Below are 15,442 nucleotides of genomic sequence, written 5' to 3' on the forward strand. Positions count from 1 at the left end.
CCCGGAGTTCAGGCAGGATCCCGGAGTTCAGGCAGGATCCCGGAGTTCAGGCAAGGCAGGATCCCGGAGTACAGGCAAGGCAGGATCCCGGAGTACAGGCAAGGCAGGATCCCGGAGTTCAGGCAAGGCAGGATCCCAGAGTTCAGGCAGGGCAGGAACCTGGAGTTCACAGGGCAGGATCCCAGAGTTCAGGCAAGGCAGGATCCCAGAGTACAGGCAAGGCAGGATCCCGGAGTTCAGGCAAGGCAGGATCCCGGAGTTCAGGCAGGATCCCGGAGTTCAGGCAGGATCCCGGAGTTCAGGCAGGATCCCGGAGTACAGGCAAGGCAGGATCCCAGAGTACAGGCAAGGCAGGATCCCGGAGTACAGGCAAGGCAGGATCCCGGAGTTCACTGGGCAGGATCCCGGAGTACAGGCAAGGCAGGATCCCGGAGTACAGGCAAGGCAAGATCCCGGAGTTCAGGCAAGGCAGGATCCCAGAGTTCAGGCAGGGCAGGAACCCGGAGTTCAGGCAGGATCCCGGAGTTCAGGCAGGATCCCGGAGTTCAGGCAAGGCAGGATCCCGGAGTACAGGCAAGGCAGGATCCCGGAGTACAGGCAAGGCAGGATCCCGGAGTTCAGGCAAGGCAGGATCCCAGAGTTCAGGCAGGGCAGGAACCTGGAGTTCACAGGGCAGGATCCCGGAGTTCAGGCAAGGCAGGATCCCAGAGTACAGGCAAGGCAGGATCCCAGAGTACAGGCAAGGCAGGATCCCGGAGTTCAGGCAGGGCAGGAACCCGGAGTTCAGGCAGGATCCCGGAGTTCAGGCAAGGCAGGATCCCGGAGTACAGGCAAGGCAGGATCCCGGAGTACAGGCAAGGCAGGATCCCGGAGTACAGGCAAGGCAGGATCCCGGAGTTCAGGCAAGGCAGGATCCCAGAGTTCAGGCAGGGCAGGAACCTGGAGTTCACAGGGCAGGATCCCGGAGTTCAGGTAAGGCAGGATCCCAGAGTACAGGCAAGGCAGGATCCCGGAGTTCAGGCAGGATCCCGGAGTTCAGGCAAGGCAGGATCCCGGAGTTCAGGCAGGATCCCGGAGTTCAGGCAAGGCAGGATCCCGGAGTTCAGGCAAGGCAGGATCCCGGAGTACAGGCAAGGCAGGATCCCGGAGTTCAGGCAGGATCCCGGAGTTCAGGCAGGATCCCGGAGTTCAGCCAGGATCCCGGAGTTCAGGCAAGGCAGGATCCCAGAGTACAGGCAAGGCAGGATCCCGGAGTTCAGGCAGGATCCCGGAGTTCAGGCAAGGCAGGATCCCGGAGTACAGGCAAGGCAGGATCCCGGAGTACAGGCAAGGCAGGATCCCGGAGTTCAGGCAAGGCAGGATCCCAGAGTTCAGGCAGGGCAGGAACCTGGAGTTCACAGGGCAGGATCCCGGAGTTCAGGCAAGGCAGGATCCCAGAGTACAGGCAAGGCAGGATCCCGGAGTTCAGGCAGGATCCCGGAGTTCAGGCAGGATCCCGGAGTTCAGGCAGGGCAGGAACCCGGAGTTCAGGCAGGATCCCGGAGTTCAGGCAGGATCCCGGAGTTCAGGCAAGGCAGGATCCCGGAGTTCAGGCAGGATCCCGGAGTTCAGGCAAGGCAGGATCCCGGAGTTCAGGCAAGGCAGGATCCCGGAGTACAGGCAAGGCAGGATCCCGGAGTTCAGGCAGGATCCCGGAGTTCAGGCAGGATCCCGGAGTTCAGCCAGGATCCCGGAGTTCAGGCAAGGCAGGATCCCAGAGTACAGGCAAGGCAGGATCCCGGAGTTCAGGCAGGATCCCGGAGTTCAGGCAAGGCAGGATCCCGGAGTACAGGCAAGGCAGGATCCCGGAGTACAGGCAAGGCAGGATCCCGGAGTACAGGCAAGGCAGGATCCCGGAGTTCAGGCAAGGCAGGATCCCAGAGTTCAGGCAGGGCAGGAACCTGGAGTTCACAGGGCAGGATCCCAGAGTTCAGGCAAGGCAGGATCCCAGAGTACAGGCAAGGCAGGATCCCGGAGTTCAGGCAAGGCAGGATCCCGGAGTTCAGGCAGGATCCCGGAGTTCAGGCAGGATCCCGGAGTTCAGGCAGGATCCCGGAGTACAGGCAAGGCAGGATCCCAGAGTACAGGCAAGGCAGGATCCCGGAGTACAGGCAAGGCAGGATCCCGGAGTTCACTGGGCAGGATCCCGGAGTACAGGCAAGGCAGGATCCCAGAGTACAGGCAAGGCAGGATCCCGGAGTTCAGGCAGGGCAGGAACCTGGAGTTCACAGGACAGGATCCCGGAGTTCAGGCAAGGCAGGATCCCAGAGTACAGGCAAGGCAGGATCCCGGAGTTCAGGCAAGGCAGGATCCCGGAGTTCAGGCAGGATCCCGGAGTTCAGGCAAGGCAGGATCCCGGAGTACAGGCAAGGCAGGATCCCAGAGTTCAGGCAAGGCAGGATCCCAGAGTACAGGCAAGGCAGGATCCCGGAGTACAGGCAACGCAGGATCCCAGAGTACAGGCAAGGCAGGATCCCGGAGTACAGGCAAGGCAGGATCCCAGAGTACAGGCAAGGCAGGATCCCGGAGTTCAGGCAGGGCAGGAACCCGGAGTTCAGGCAGGATCCCGGAGTTCAGGCAGGATCCCGGAGTTCAGGCAAGGCAGGATCCCGGAGTACAGGCAAGGCAGGATCCCGGAGTACAGGCAAGGCAGGATCCCGGAGTTCAGGCAAGGCAGGATCCCAGAGTTCAGGCAGGGCAGGAACCTGGAGCTCACAGGGCAGGATCCCAGAGTTCAGGCAAGGCAGGATCCCAGAGTACAGGCAAGGCAGGATCCCGGAGTTCAGGCAAGGCAGGATCCCGGAGTTCAGGCAGGATCCCGGAGTTCAGGCAGGATCCCGGAGTTCAGGCAGGATCCCGGAGTACAGGCAAGGCAGGATCCCAGAGTACAGGCAAGGCAGGATCCCGGAGTACAGGCAAGGCAGGATCCCGGAGTTCACTGGGCAGGATCCCGGAGTACAGGCAAGGCAGGATCCCGGAGTACAGGCAAGGCAGGATCCCGGAGTTCAGGCAAGGCAGGATCCCAGAGTTCAGGCAGGGCAGGAACCCGGAGTTCAGGCAGGATCCCGGAGTTCAGGCAGGATCCCGGAGTTCAGGCAAGGCAGGATCCCGGAGTACAGGCAAGGCAGGATCCCGGAGTACAGGCAAGGCAGGATCCCGGAGTTCAGGCAAGGCAGGATCCCAGAGTTCAGGCAGGGCAGGAACCTGGAGTTCACAGGGCAGGATCCCGGAGTTCAGGCAAGGCAGGATCCCAGAGTACAGGCAAGGCAGGATCCCAGAGTACAGGCAAAGCAGGATCCCGGAGTTCAGGCAGGGCAGGAACCCGGAGTTCAGGCAGGATCCCGGAGTTCAGGCAAGGCAGGATCCCGGAGTACAGGCAAGGCAGGATCCCGGAGTACAGGCAAGGCAGGATCCCGGAGTACAGGCAAGGCAGGATCCCGGAGTTCAGGCAAGTCAGGATCCCAGAGTTCAGGCAGGGCAGGAACCTGGAGTTCACAGGGCAGGATCCCGGAGTTCAGGCAAGGCAGGATCCCAGAGTACAGGCAAGGCAGGATCCCGGAGTTCAGGCAGGATCCCGGAGTTCAGGCAAGGCAGGATCCCGGAGTTCAGGCAGGATCCCGGAGTTCAGGCAAGGCAGGATCCCGGAGTTCAGGCAAGGCAGGATCCCGGAGTACAGGCAAGGCAGGATCCCGGAGTTCAGGCAGGATCCCGGAGTTCAGGCAGGATCCCGGAGTTCAGCCAGGATCCCGGAGTTCAGGCAAGGCAGGATCCCAGAGTACAGGCAAGGCAGGATCCCGGAGTTCAGGCAGGATCCCGGAGTTCAGGCAAGGCAGGATCCCGGAGTACAGGCAAGGCAGGATCCCGGAGTACAGGCAAGGCAGGATCCCGGAGTTCAGGCAAGGCAGGATCCCAGAGTTCAGGCAGGGCAGGAACCTGGAGTTCACAGGGCAGGATCCCGGAGTTCAGGCAAGGCAGGATCCCAGAGTACAGGCAAGGCAGGATCCCGGAGTTCAGGCAGGATCCCGGAGTTCAGGCAGGATCCCGGAGTTCAGGCAGGGCAGGAACCCGGAGTTCAGGCAGGATCCCGGAGTTCAGGCAGGATCCCGGAGTTCAGGCAAGGCAGGATCCCGGAGTACAGGCAAGGCAGGATCCCGGAGTACAGGCAAGGCAGGATCCCAGAGTACAGGCAAGGCAGGATCCCGGAGTACAGGCAAGGCAGGATCCCGGAGTTCACTGGGCAGGATCCCGGAGTACAGGCAAGGCAGGATCCCAGAGTACAGGCAAGGCAGGATCCCAGAGTACAGGCAAGGCAGGATCCCGGAGTTCAGGCAGGGCAGGAACCTGGAGTTCAGGCAGGATCCCGGAGTTCAGGCAGGATCCCGGAGTTCAGGCAGGATCCCGGAGTTCAGGCAGGATCCCGGAGTTCAGGCAAGGCAGGATCCCGGAGTACAGGCAAGGCAGGATCCCGGAGTACAGGCAAGGCAAGATCCCGGAGTTCAGGCAAGGCAGGATCCCAGAGTTCAGGCAGGGCAGGAACCCGGAGTTCAGGCAGGATCCCGGAGTTCAGGCAGGATCCCGGAGTTCAGGCAAGGCAGGATCCCGGAGTACAGGCAAGGCAGGATCCCGGAGTACAGGCAAGGCAGGATCCCGGAGTACAGGCAAGGCAGGATCCCGGAGTTCAGGCAAGGCAGGATCCCAGAGTTCAGGCAGGGCAGGAACCTGGAGTTCACAGGGCAGGATCCCGGAGTTCAGGCAAGGCAGGATCCCAGAGTACAGGCAAGGCAGGATCCCAGAGTACAGGCAAGGCAGGATCCCGGAGTTCAGGCAGGGCAGGAACCCGGAGTTCAGGCAGGATCCCGGAGTTCAGGCAAGGCAGGATCCCGGAGTACAGGCAAGGCAGGATCCCGGAGTACAGGCAAGGCAGGATCCCGGAGTACAGGCAAGGCAGGATCCCGGAGTTCAGGCAAGGCAGGATCCCAGAGTTCAGGCAGGGCAGGAACCTGGAGTTCACAGGGCAGGATCCCGGAGTTCAGGCAAGGCAGGATCCCAGAGTACAGGCAAGGCAGGATCCCGGAGTTCAGGCAGGATCCCGGAGTTCAGGCAAGGCAGGATCCCGGAGTTCAGGCAGGATCCCGGAGTTCAGGCAAGGCAGGATCCCGGAGTTCAGGCAAGGCAGGATCCCGGAGTACAGGCAAGGCAGGATCCCGGAGTTCAGGCAGGATCCCGGAGTTCAGGCAGGATCCCGGAGTTCAGCCAGGATCCCGGAGTTCAGGCAAGGCAGGATCCCAGAGTACAGGCAAGGCAGGATCCCGGAGTTCAGGCAGGATCCCGGAGTTCAGGCAAGGCAGGATCCCGGAGTACAGGCAAGGCAGGATCCCGGAGTACAGGCAAGGCAGGATCCCGGAGTTCAGGCAAGGCAGGATCCCAGAGTTCAGGCAGGGCAGGAACCTGGAGTTCACAGGGCAGGATCCCGGAGTTCAGGCAAGGCAGGATCCCAGAGTACAGGCAAGGCAGGATCCCGGAGTTCAGGCAGGATCCCGGAGTTCAGGCAGGATCCCGGAGTTCAGGCAGGGCAGGAACCCGGAGTTCAGGCAGGATCCCGGAGTTCAGGCAGGATCCCGGAGTTCAGGCAAGGCAGGATCCCGGAGTTCAGGCAGGATCCCGGAGTTCAGGCAAGGCAGGATCCCGGAGTTCAGGCAAGGCAGGATCCCGGAGTACAGGCAAGGCAGGATCCCGGAGTTCAGGCAGGATCCCGGAGTTCAGGCAGGATCCCGGAGTTCAGCCAGGATCCCGGAGTTCAGGCAAGGCAGGATCCCAGAGTACAGGCAAGGCAGGATCCCGGAGTTCAGGCAGGATCCCGGAGTTCAGGCAAGGCAGGATCCCGGAGTACAGGCAAGGCAGGATCCCGGAGTACAGGCAAGGCAGGATCCCGGAGTACAGGCAAGGCAGGATCCCGGAGTTCAGGCAAGGCAGGATCCCAGAGTTCAGGCAGGGCAGGAACCTGGAGTTCACAGGGCAGGATCCCAGAGTTCAGGCAAGGCAGGATCCCAGAGTACAGGCAAGGCAGGATCCCGGAGTTCAGGCAAGGCAGGATCCCGGAGTTCAGGCAGGATCCCGGAGTTCAGGCAGGATCCCGGAGTTCAGGCAGGATCCCGGAGTACAGGCAAGGCAGGATCCCAGAGTACAGGCAAGGCAGGATCCCGGAGTACAGGCAAGGCAGGATCCCGGAGTTCACTGGGCAGGATCCCGGAGTACAGGCAAGGCAGGATCCCAGAGTACAGGCAAGGCAGGATCCCGGAGTACAGGCAAGGCAGGATCCCGGAGTACAGGCAAGGCAGGATCCCGGAGTTCAGGCAAGGCAGGATCCCAGAGTTCAGGCAGGGCAGGAACCTGGAGTTCACAGGGCAGGATCCCGGAGTTCAGGCAAGGCAGGATCCCAGAGTACAGGCAAGGCAGGATCCCGGAGTTCAGGCAGGATCCCGGAGTTCAGGCAAGGCAGGATCCCGGAGTTCAGGCAGGATCCCGGAGTTCAGGCAAGGCAGGATCCCGGAGTTCAGGCAAGGCAGGATCCCGGAGTACAGGCAAGGCAGGATCCCGGAGTTCAGGCAGGATCCCGGAGTTCAGGCAGGATCCCGGAGTTCAGCCAGGATCCCGGAGTTCAGGCAAGGCAGGATCCCAGAGTACAGGCAAGGCAGGATCCCGGAGTTCAGGCAGGATCCCGGAGTTCAGGCAAGGCAGGATCCCGGAGTACAGGCAAGGCAGGATCCCGGAGTACAGGCAAGGCAGGATCCCGGAGTTCAGGCAAGGCAGGATCCCAGAGTTCAGGCAGGGCAGGAACCTGGAGTTCACAGGGCAGGATCCCGGAGTTCAGGCAAGGCAGGATCCCAGAGTACAGGCAAGGCAGGATCCCGGAGTTCAGGCAGGATCCCGGAGTTCAGGCAGGATCCCGGAGTTCAGGCAGGGCAGGAACCCGGAGTTCAGGCAGGATCCCGGAGTTCAGGCAGGATCCCGGAGTTCAGGCAAGGCAGGATCCCGGAGTACAGGCAAGGCAGGATCCCGGAGTACAGGCAAGGCAGGATCCCAGAGTACAGGCAAGGCAGGATCCCGGAGTACAGGCAAGGCAGGATCCCGGAGTTCACTGGGCAGGATCCCGGAGTACAGGCAAGGCAGGATCCCAGAGTACAGGCAAGGCAGGATCCCAGAGTACAGGCAAGGCAGGATCCCGGAGTTCAGGCAGGGCAGGAACCTGGAGTTCAGGCAGGATCCCGGAGTTCAGGCAGGATCCCGGAGTTCAGGCAGGATCCCGGAGTTCAGGCAGGATCCCGGAGTTCAGGCAAGGCAGGATCCCGGAGTACAGGCAAGGCAGGATCCCGGAGTACAGGCAAGGCAAGATCCCGGAGTTCAGGCAAGGCAGGATCCCAGAGTTCAGGCAGGGCAGGAACCCGGAGTTCAGGCAGGATCCCGGAGTTCAGGCAGGATCCCGGAGTTCAGGCAAGGCAGGATCCCGGAGTACAGGCAAGGCAGGATCCCGGAGTACAGGCAAGGCAGGATCCCGGAGTTCAGGCAAGGCAGGATCCCAGAGTTCAGGCAGGGCAGGAACCTGGAGTTCACAGGGCAGGATCCCGGAGTTCAGGCAAGGCAGGATCCCAGAGTACAGGCAAGGCAGGATCCCAGAGTACAGGCAAGGCAGGATCCCGGAGTTCAGGCAGGGCAGGAACCCGGAGTTCAGGCAGGATCCCGGAGTTCAGGCAAGGCAGGATCCCGGAGTACAGGCAAGGCAGGATCCCGGAGTACAGGCAAGGCAGGATCCCGGAGTACAGGCAAGGCAGGATCCCGGAGTTCAGGCAAGGCAGGATCCCAGAGTTCAGGCAGGGCAGGAACCTGGAGTTCACAGGGCAGGATCCCGGAGTTCAGGCAAGGCAGGATCCCAGAGTACAGGCAAGGCAGGATCCCGGAGTTCAGGCAGGATCCCGGAGTTCAGGCAAGGCAGGATCCCGGAGTTCAGGCAGGATCCCGGAGTTCAGGCAAGGCAGGATCCCGGAGTTCAGGCAAGGCAGGATCCCGGAGTACAGGCAAGGCAGGATCCCGGAGTTCAGGCAGGATCCCGGAGTTCAGGCAGGATCCCGGAGTTCAGCCAGGATCCCGGAGTTCAGGCAAGGCAGGATCCCAGAGTACAGGCAAGGCAGGATCCCGGAGTTCAGGCAGGATCCCGGAGTTCAGGCAAGGCAGGATCCCGGAGTACAGGCAAGGCAGGATCCCGGAGTACAGGCAAGGCAGGATCCCGGAGTTCAGGCAAGGCAGGATCCCAGAGTTCAGGCAGGGCAGGAACCTGGAGTTCACAGGGCAGGATCCCGGAGTTCAGGCAAGGCAGGATCCCAGAGTACAGGCAAGGCAGGATCCCGGAGTTCAGGCAGGATCCCGGAGTTCAGGCAGGATCCCGGAGTTCAGGCAGGGCAGGAACCCGGAGTTCAGGCAGGATCCCGGAGTTCAGGCAGGATCCCGGAGTTCAGGCAAGGCAGGATCCCGGAGTTCAGGCAGGATCCCGGAGTTCAGGCAAGGCAGGATCCCGGAGTTCAGGCAAGGCAGGATCCCGGAGTACAGGCAAGGCAGGATCCCGGAGTTCAGGCAGGATCCCGGAGTTCAGGCAGGATCCCGGAGTTCAGCCAGGATCCCGGAGTTCAGGCAAGGCAGGATCCCAGAGTACAGGCAAGGCAGGATCCCGGAGTTCAGGCAGGATCCCGGAGTTCAGGCAAGGCAGGATCCCGGAGTACAGGCAAGGCAGGATCCCAGAGTACAGGCAAGGCAGGATCCCGGAGTACAGGCAAGGCAGGATCCCGGAGTTCAGGCAAGGCAGGATCCCAGAGTTCAGGCAGGGCAGGAACCTGGAGTTCACAGGGCAGGATCCCAGAGTTCAGGCAAGGCAGGATCCCAGAGTACAGGCAAGGCAGGATCCCGGAGTTCAGGCAAGGCAGGATCCCGGAGTTCAGGCAGGATCCCGGAGTTCAGGCAGGATCCCGGAGTTCAGGCAGGATCCCGGAGTACAGGCAAGGCAGGATCCCAGAGTACAGGCAAGGCAGGATCCCGGAGTACAGGCAAGGCAGGATCCCGGAGTTCACTGGGCAGGATCCCGGAGTACAGGCAAGGCAGGATCCCAGAGTACAGGCAAGGCAGGATCCCGGAGTACAGGCAAGGCAGGATCCCGGAGTACAGGCAAGGCAGGATCCCGGAGTTCAGGCAAGGCAGGATCCCAGAGTTCAGGCAGGGCAGGAACCTGGAGTTCACAGGGCAGGATCCCGGAGTTCAGGCAAGGCAGGATCCCAGAGTACAGGCAAGGCAGGATCCCGGAGTTCAGGCAGGATCCCGGAGTTCAGGCAAGGCAGGATCCCGGAGTTCAGGCAGGATCCCGGAGTTCAGGCAAGGCAGGATCCCGGAGTTCAGGCAAGGCAGGATCCCGGAGTACAGGCAAGGCAGGATCCCGGAGTTCAGGCAGGATCCCGGAGTTCAGGCAGGATCCCGGAGTTCAGCCAGGATCCCGGAGTTCAGGCAAGGCAGGATCCCAGAGTACAGGCAAGGCAGGATCCCGGAGTTCAGGCAGGATCCCGGAGTTCAGGCAAGGCAGGATCCCGGAGTACAGGCAAGGCAGGATCCCGGAGTACAGGCAAGGCAGGATCCCGGAGTTCAGGCAAGGCAGGATCCCAGAGTTCAGGCAGGGCAGGAACCTGGAGTTCACAGGGCAGGATCCCGGAGTTCAGGCAAGGCAGGATCCCAGAGTACAGGCAAGGCAGGATCCCGGAGTTCAGGCAGGATCCCGGAGTTCAGGCAAGGCAGGATCCCGGAGTTCAGGCAGGATCCCGGAGTTCAGGCAAGGCAGGATCCCGGAGTTCAGGCAAGGCAGGATCCCGGAGTACAGGCAAGGCAGGATCCCGGAGTTCAGGCAGGATCCCGGAGTTCAGGCAGGATCCCGGAGTTCAGCCAGGATCCCGGAGTTCAGGCAAGGCAGGATCCCAGAGTACAGGCAAGGCAGGATCCCGGAGTTCAGGCAGGATCCCGGAGTTCAGGCAAGGCAGGATCCCGGAGTACAGGCAAGGCAGGATCCCGGAGTACAGGCAAGGCAGGATCCCGGAGTACAGGCAAGGCAGGATCCCGGAGTTCACTGGGCAGGATCCCGGAGTACAGGCAAGGCAGGATCCCAGAGTACAGGCAAGGCAGGATCCCAGAGTACAGGCAAGGCAGGATCCCGGAGTTCAGGCAGGGCAGGAACCTGGAGTTCAGGCAGGATCCCGGAGTTCAGGCAGGATCCCGGAGTTCAGGCAGGATCCCGGAGTTCAGGCAGGATCCCGGAGTACAGGCAAGGCAGGATCCCAGAGTACAGGCAAGGCAGGATCCCGGAGTACAGGCAAGGCAGGATCCCGGAGTTCACTGGGCAGGATCCCGGAGTACAGGCAAGGCAGGATCCCGGAGTTCAGGCAAGGCAGGATCCCAGAGTTCAGGCAGGGCAGGAACCTGGAGTTCACAGGGCAGGATCCCGGAGTTCAGGCAAGGCAGGATCCCAGAGTACAGGCAAGGCAGGATCCCGGAGTTCAGGCAGGATCCCGGAGTTCAGGCAAGGCAGGATCCCGGAGTTCAGGCAGGATCCCGGAGTTCAGGCAAGGCAGGATCCCGGAGTTCAGGCAAGGCAGGATCCCGGAGTACAGGCAAGGCAGGATCCCGGAGTTCAGGCAGGATCCCGGAGTTCAGGCAGGATCCCGGAGTTCAGCCAGGATCCCGGAGTTCAGGCAAGGCAGGATCCCAGAGTACAGGCAAGGCAGGATCCCGGAGTTCAGGCAGGATCCCGGAGTTCAGGCAAGGCAGGATCCCGGAGTACAGGCAAGGCAGGATCCCGGAGTACAGGCAAGGCAGGATCCCGGAGTTCAGGCAAGGCAGGATCCCAGAGTTCAGGCAGGGCAGGAACCTGGAGTTCACAGGGCAGGATCCCGGAGTTCAGGCAAGGCAGGATCCCAGAGTACAGGCAAGGCAGGATCCCGGAGTTCAGGCAGGATCCCGGAGTTCAGGCAGGGCAGGAACCCGGAGTTCAGGCAGGATCCCGGAGTTCAGGCAGGATCCCGGAGTTCAGGCAAGGCAGGATCCCGGAGTACAGGCAAGGCAGGATCCCGGAGTACAGGCAAGGCAGGATCCCAGAGTACAGGCAAGGCAGGATCCCGGAGTACAGGCAAGGCAGGATCCCGGAGTTCACTGGGCAGGATCCCGGAGTACAGGCAAGGCAGGATCCCAGAGTACAGGCAAGGCAGGATCCCAGAGTACAGGCAAGGCAGGATCCCGGAGTTCAGGCAGGGCAGGAACCTGGAGTTCAGGCAGGATCCCGGAGTTCAGGCAGGATCCCGGAGTTCAGGCAAGGCAGGATCCCGGAGTACAGGCAAGGCAGGATCCCGGAGTTCACTGGGCAGGATCCCGGAGTACAGGCAAGGCAGGATCCCGGAGTACAGGCAAGGCAGGATCCCGGAGTTCAGGCAAGGCAGGATCCCAGAGTTCAGGCAGGGCAGGAACCTGGAGTTCACAGGGCAGGATCCCGGAGTTCAGGCAAGGCAGGATCCCAGAGTACAGGCAAGGCAGGATCCCGGAGTTCAGGCAGGATCCCGGAGTTCAGGCAAGGCAGGATCCCGGAGTTCAGGCAGGATCCCGGAGTTCAGGCAAGGCAGGATCCCGGAGTTCAGGCAAGGCAGGATCCCGGAGTACAGGCAAGGCAGGATCCCGGAGTTCAGGCAGGATCCCGGAGTTCAGCCAGGATCCCGGAGTTCAGGCAAGGCAGGGTCCCAGAGTACAGGCAAGGCAGGATCCCGGAGTACAGGCAGGAGGATCCCGGAGTTCAGGCAAGGCAGGATCCCGGAGTACAGGCAAGGCAGGATCCCGGAGTTCAGGCAGGAGGATCCCGGAGTTCAGGCAGGGTCTAGGAGTTCACTGGGCGGGCCACATAACTCGTGAGCAGGGTCCGGACCTCCCAGGCAGGAACACGGGGGACTGGGCAGGTCACGGGGCACCTGGGTAGTTCGCGGGGCACGACCCATCACCAGCGAGGGATGGAAAGGGGCAGAGTCCCCCGCCGGACAATGGCAGTCTGGCTAGGCTTGTCCGACGGAGGCAAGGGATAGGAAGAGAACTTGGTCCAGGGTGACTGCCAGACTTACTCGAAGAACTTGTCTTTAAGGAGGGGAACTCCAAGCCAGGGCAACCGGAGGAACAGGATAGGCAGGACAACCCCCCAACTCCACTCAGTCCCAGAGCCCCCCATATACACCGCCAGCCGATGGGCATCAGGGTCGCCTCCTTGAGCCCCAACAAGCCACGATGATCCACAGGTGTGACTGATTGGGCTCAAGGGCGAAAGGAGGGACGACCACAAGACCCGGAGTCCGGAGTCCGCAGACCGGATCAAGACCTGGAATGCGGGCTCCGGACCGGACCATAACAGATAAAGGGCTGGAGAAGGGGGAATCTGACAGGAGAGGACAAGAGGCCATGGAAGAAGGGGAAGGGGGATGAGCACCAGAGAGAGGTGATGGGCAGGCAAGGAGATAAGGTGAGAGAGGAAATGGGGAACGGGGAATGGCGAAGGAGAGGAGCAATCACTATAAGAAGGAGAAATCGATATTCATGCCATCAGGTTGGAGGCTACCCAGCTGGTATACAAGGTGTTGCTCCTCCTCCCTGAGTGTGGCTTCATCTTGACAGTAGAGGAGGCCATGTATGGACATATCGGAATGGGAATGGGACGTGGAATTAAAATGTGTGGCCACTGGGAGAGCCTGCTTGGAGCGTAGGTGTTCAGCAAAGTTGTCTCCAAATCTGTATCAGGTCTCACCAACATACAGGAGGCCACACTGGGAGTACTGGATCCAGTAGACGACCCCAACGGACTCACTGGTGAGGTGTCACCTCACCTGGAAGGACTTTTTGGGACCCTGGATGGTAGTGAGGGAGGAGGCAGGTGTAGCACTTGCTCCGCTTGCAAGGATCTGTGGGGAGGGATGAATGGACAAGGGAGTCGCGTAGGGAGTGGTCCCTGCGCAAAGCAGAAAGTTAGGGGGGGGGGGGTTGGAAAGATGTGCTTAGTGGTGGGATCCCTTTGGAGGTGACGGATGTTTTGGAGAATTATGTGCTGGACACGTGGCTGGTGGGGTGGTAGTTGAGGACCAGAGGAACCCTATGGGGAAGTCAGTGTGCGAAGGAGGTGTGCAGTCTAACAGTGAACGATCATCTTAGTTGCTTTTCTTGTGATCACAAGACCCTGTTGGACATTGTTAATGTGAATGCTGCAAGTCTGATTCACTGGCGGACGGCAGGGGAGCTGCGTGAGGACCATGCGTCAAACCGCACTGTTGCCTGTTTGTAGCAGCCCAGGGGGAGATGTCGGAGTCGGGTGCTCCACCGGAGTTGCAGGAGGTGGTGTGGCCTGGAACCCATGCTGCCCCCTGGTGCTCGCTCGGCAGAAGACAAGCTGTATTGTGTTTGAATGCAGACTGCTGCATCATTCATGGACTCAGGGACGTGGACTGTACATGTTTGTGTGACTGTACTTTACTGATATCTTATATGAGCTACATGTGCATTGTGCTGTGTATGACTATTACTGTCATTACGTGACAGTGAGAGTAGGAATAGAATGAGGTGGAGGATGAATGCGTGGCTGAGGGATTGGAGCAGGGGCAGGGATTCAAGCTTCTGGATCATTGGGACAAGTGTGACCTGTACAAAAAGGATGGGTTACATTTGAATCCCAGGGGGACCAATATCCTGGCGGGGAGATTTGCTAAGGCTACTGGGGAGACTTTAAACTAGAATGGTTGGGGCGTGGGAATCAAATTGAAGAGACTAGGGGAGAGGAGGTTAGTTCACAAATAGAGAAAGCTAGTAGACAGTGTGTGAGGGAGGATAGGCAGGTGACGGAGAAGGAGAGCACTCAAACCGAAGATGTAGGGGAGAAGGAAGAAAAAGATTATAAAGTTGATCACATCGTTAGGGATAAACAGAGAGGAAGAGTTGAAGAGTTTCTTAAATGCATCTATTTTAATGCTAGGAGCATTGTAAGAAAGATGGATAAGCTTAGAGCATGGATTGATACCTGGAAATATGATGTTGTAGCTATTAGTGAAACATGGTTGCAGGAGGGGTGTGATTGGCAACTAGATATTCCAGGATTTTGTTGCTTCAGGTGTGATTGAATCGGAGGGACAAGAAGGGGAGGTGTTGCATTGCTTGTCAGAGAAAATATTACAGTGCTGCTTTGGCAGGATAGATTAGAGGGCTCGTCTAGGGAGACTATTTGGGTGGAATTGAGGAATGGGAAAGGTGTAGCAACACTTACAGGGGTGTATTATAGACCACCTAATGGGGAGTGAGAATTGAAAGAGCAAATTTGTAGGGAGATAGCAGGTACTTGTAGTAAGCACAAGGTTGAGATTGTGGGAGATTTTAATTTTCCACACATAGACTGGGAAGCCCATTCTGTAAAAAGGCTGGATGGTTTGGAGTTTGTAAAATGTGTGCAGGATAGTTTTTTGCAGCAATACATAGAGGTACCAACTAGAGAAGGGGCAGTGTTGGATCTCCTGTTAGGGAATGAGATAGGTCAGGTGACGGAGGTATGTGTTGGGGAGCACTTCAGGTCCAGTGATCACAATGCCATTAGTTTCAATATAATTATGGTGAAGGATAGGACTGGACCCAGAGTTGAGATTTTTGATTGGAGAAAGGCTAACTTTGAGGAGGTGTGAAAGGATTTAGAAGGAGTGGATTGGGACAACTTGTTTTATGGGAAGGATGTAACAGAGAAATGGTAGTCATTTAAAGTTGAAATTTTGAGGGTACAGAATTTTTATGTTCCTGTCAGGTTGAAAGGAAAGGTTAAAAGTTTGAGAGAGCCATGGTTTTCAAGGGATATTGGAAACTTGGCTCGGAAAAAGAGGGAGATTTACAATAAATATAGGCAGCATGGAGTAAATGAGGTGCTCGAGGAATATAAAGAATGTAAAAGAGAATCTTAAGAAAGAAATTAGAAAAGCTAAAAGAAGATATGAGGTTGCTTTGGCAAGTGAGGTGAAAATAAATCCAAAGGGTTTCTATTGTTATATTAATAGCAAAAGGATAGTGAGGGATAAAATTGGTCCCTTAGAGAATCAGAGTGGACAGCAAAGTGTGGAGCCAAAAGAGATGGGGGAGATTTTGAACAATTTCTTCTCTTCAGTATTCACTAAGGAGAAGGATATTGAATTGTGTAAGGGAAGGGAAACAAGTAGGGTAGTTATGGAAACTATGATGATGCGTGGGGATCTCTGGGTCCTGACAGAATATTCCCTAGGACCTTGAGGGAAGTTAGTGTAGAAATAGCAGGGGCTCTGACAGAAATGTT

The sequence above is a fragment of the Hypanus sabinus genome, unplaced genomic scaffold (assembly GCF_030144855.1).
Source record: "Hypanus sabinus isolate sHypSab1 unplaced genomic scaffold, sHypSab1.hap1 scaffold_704, whole genome shotgun sequence".
Lineage (NCBI taxonomy): Eukaryota > Metazoa > Chordata > Chondrichthyes > Myliobatiformes > Dasyatidae > Hypanus > Hypanus sabinus.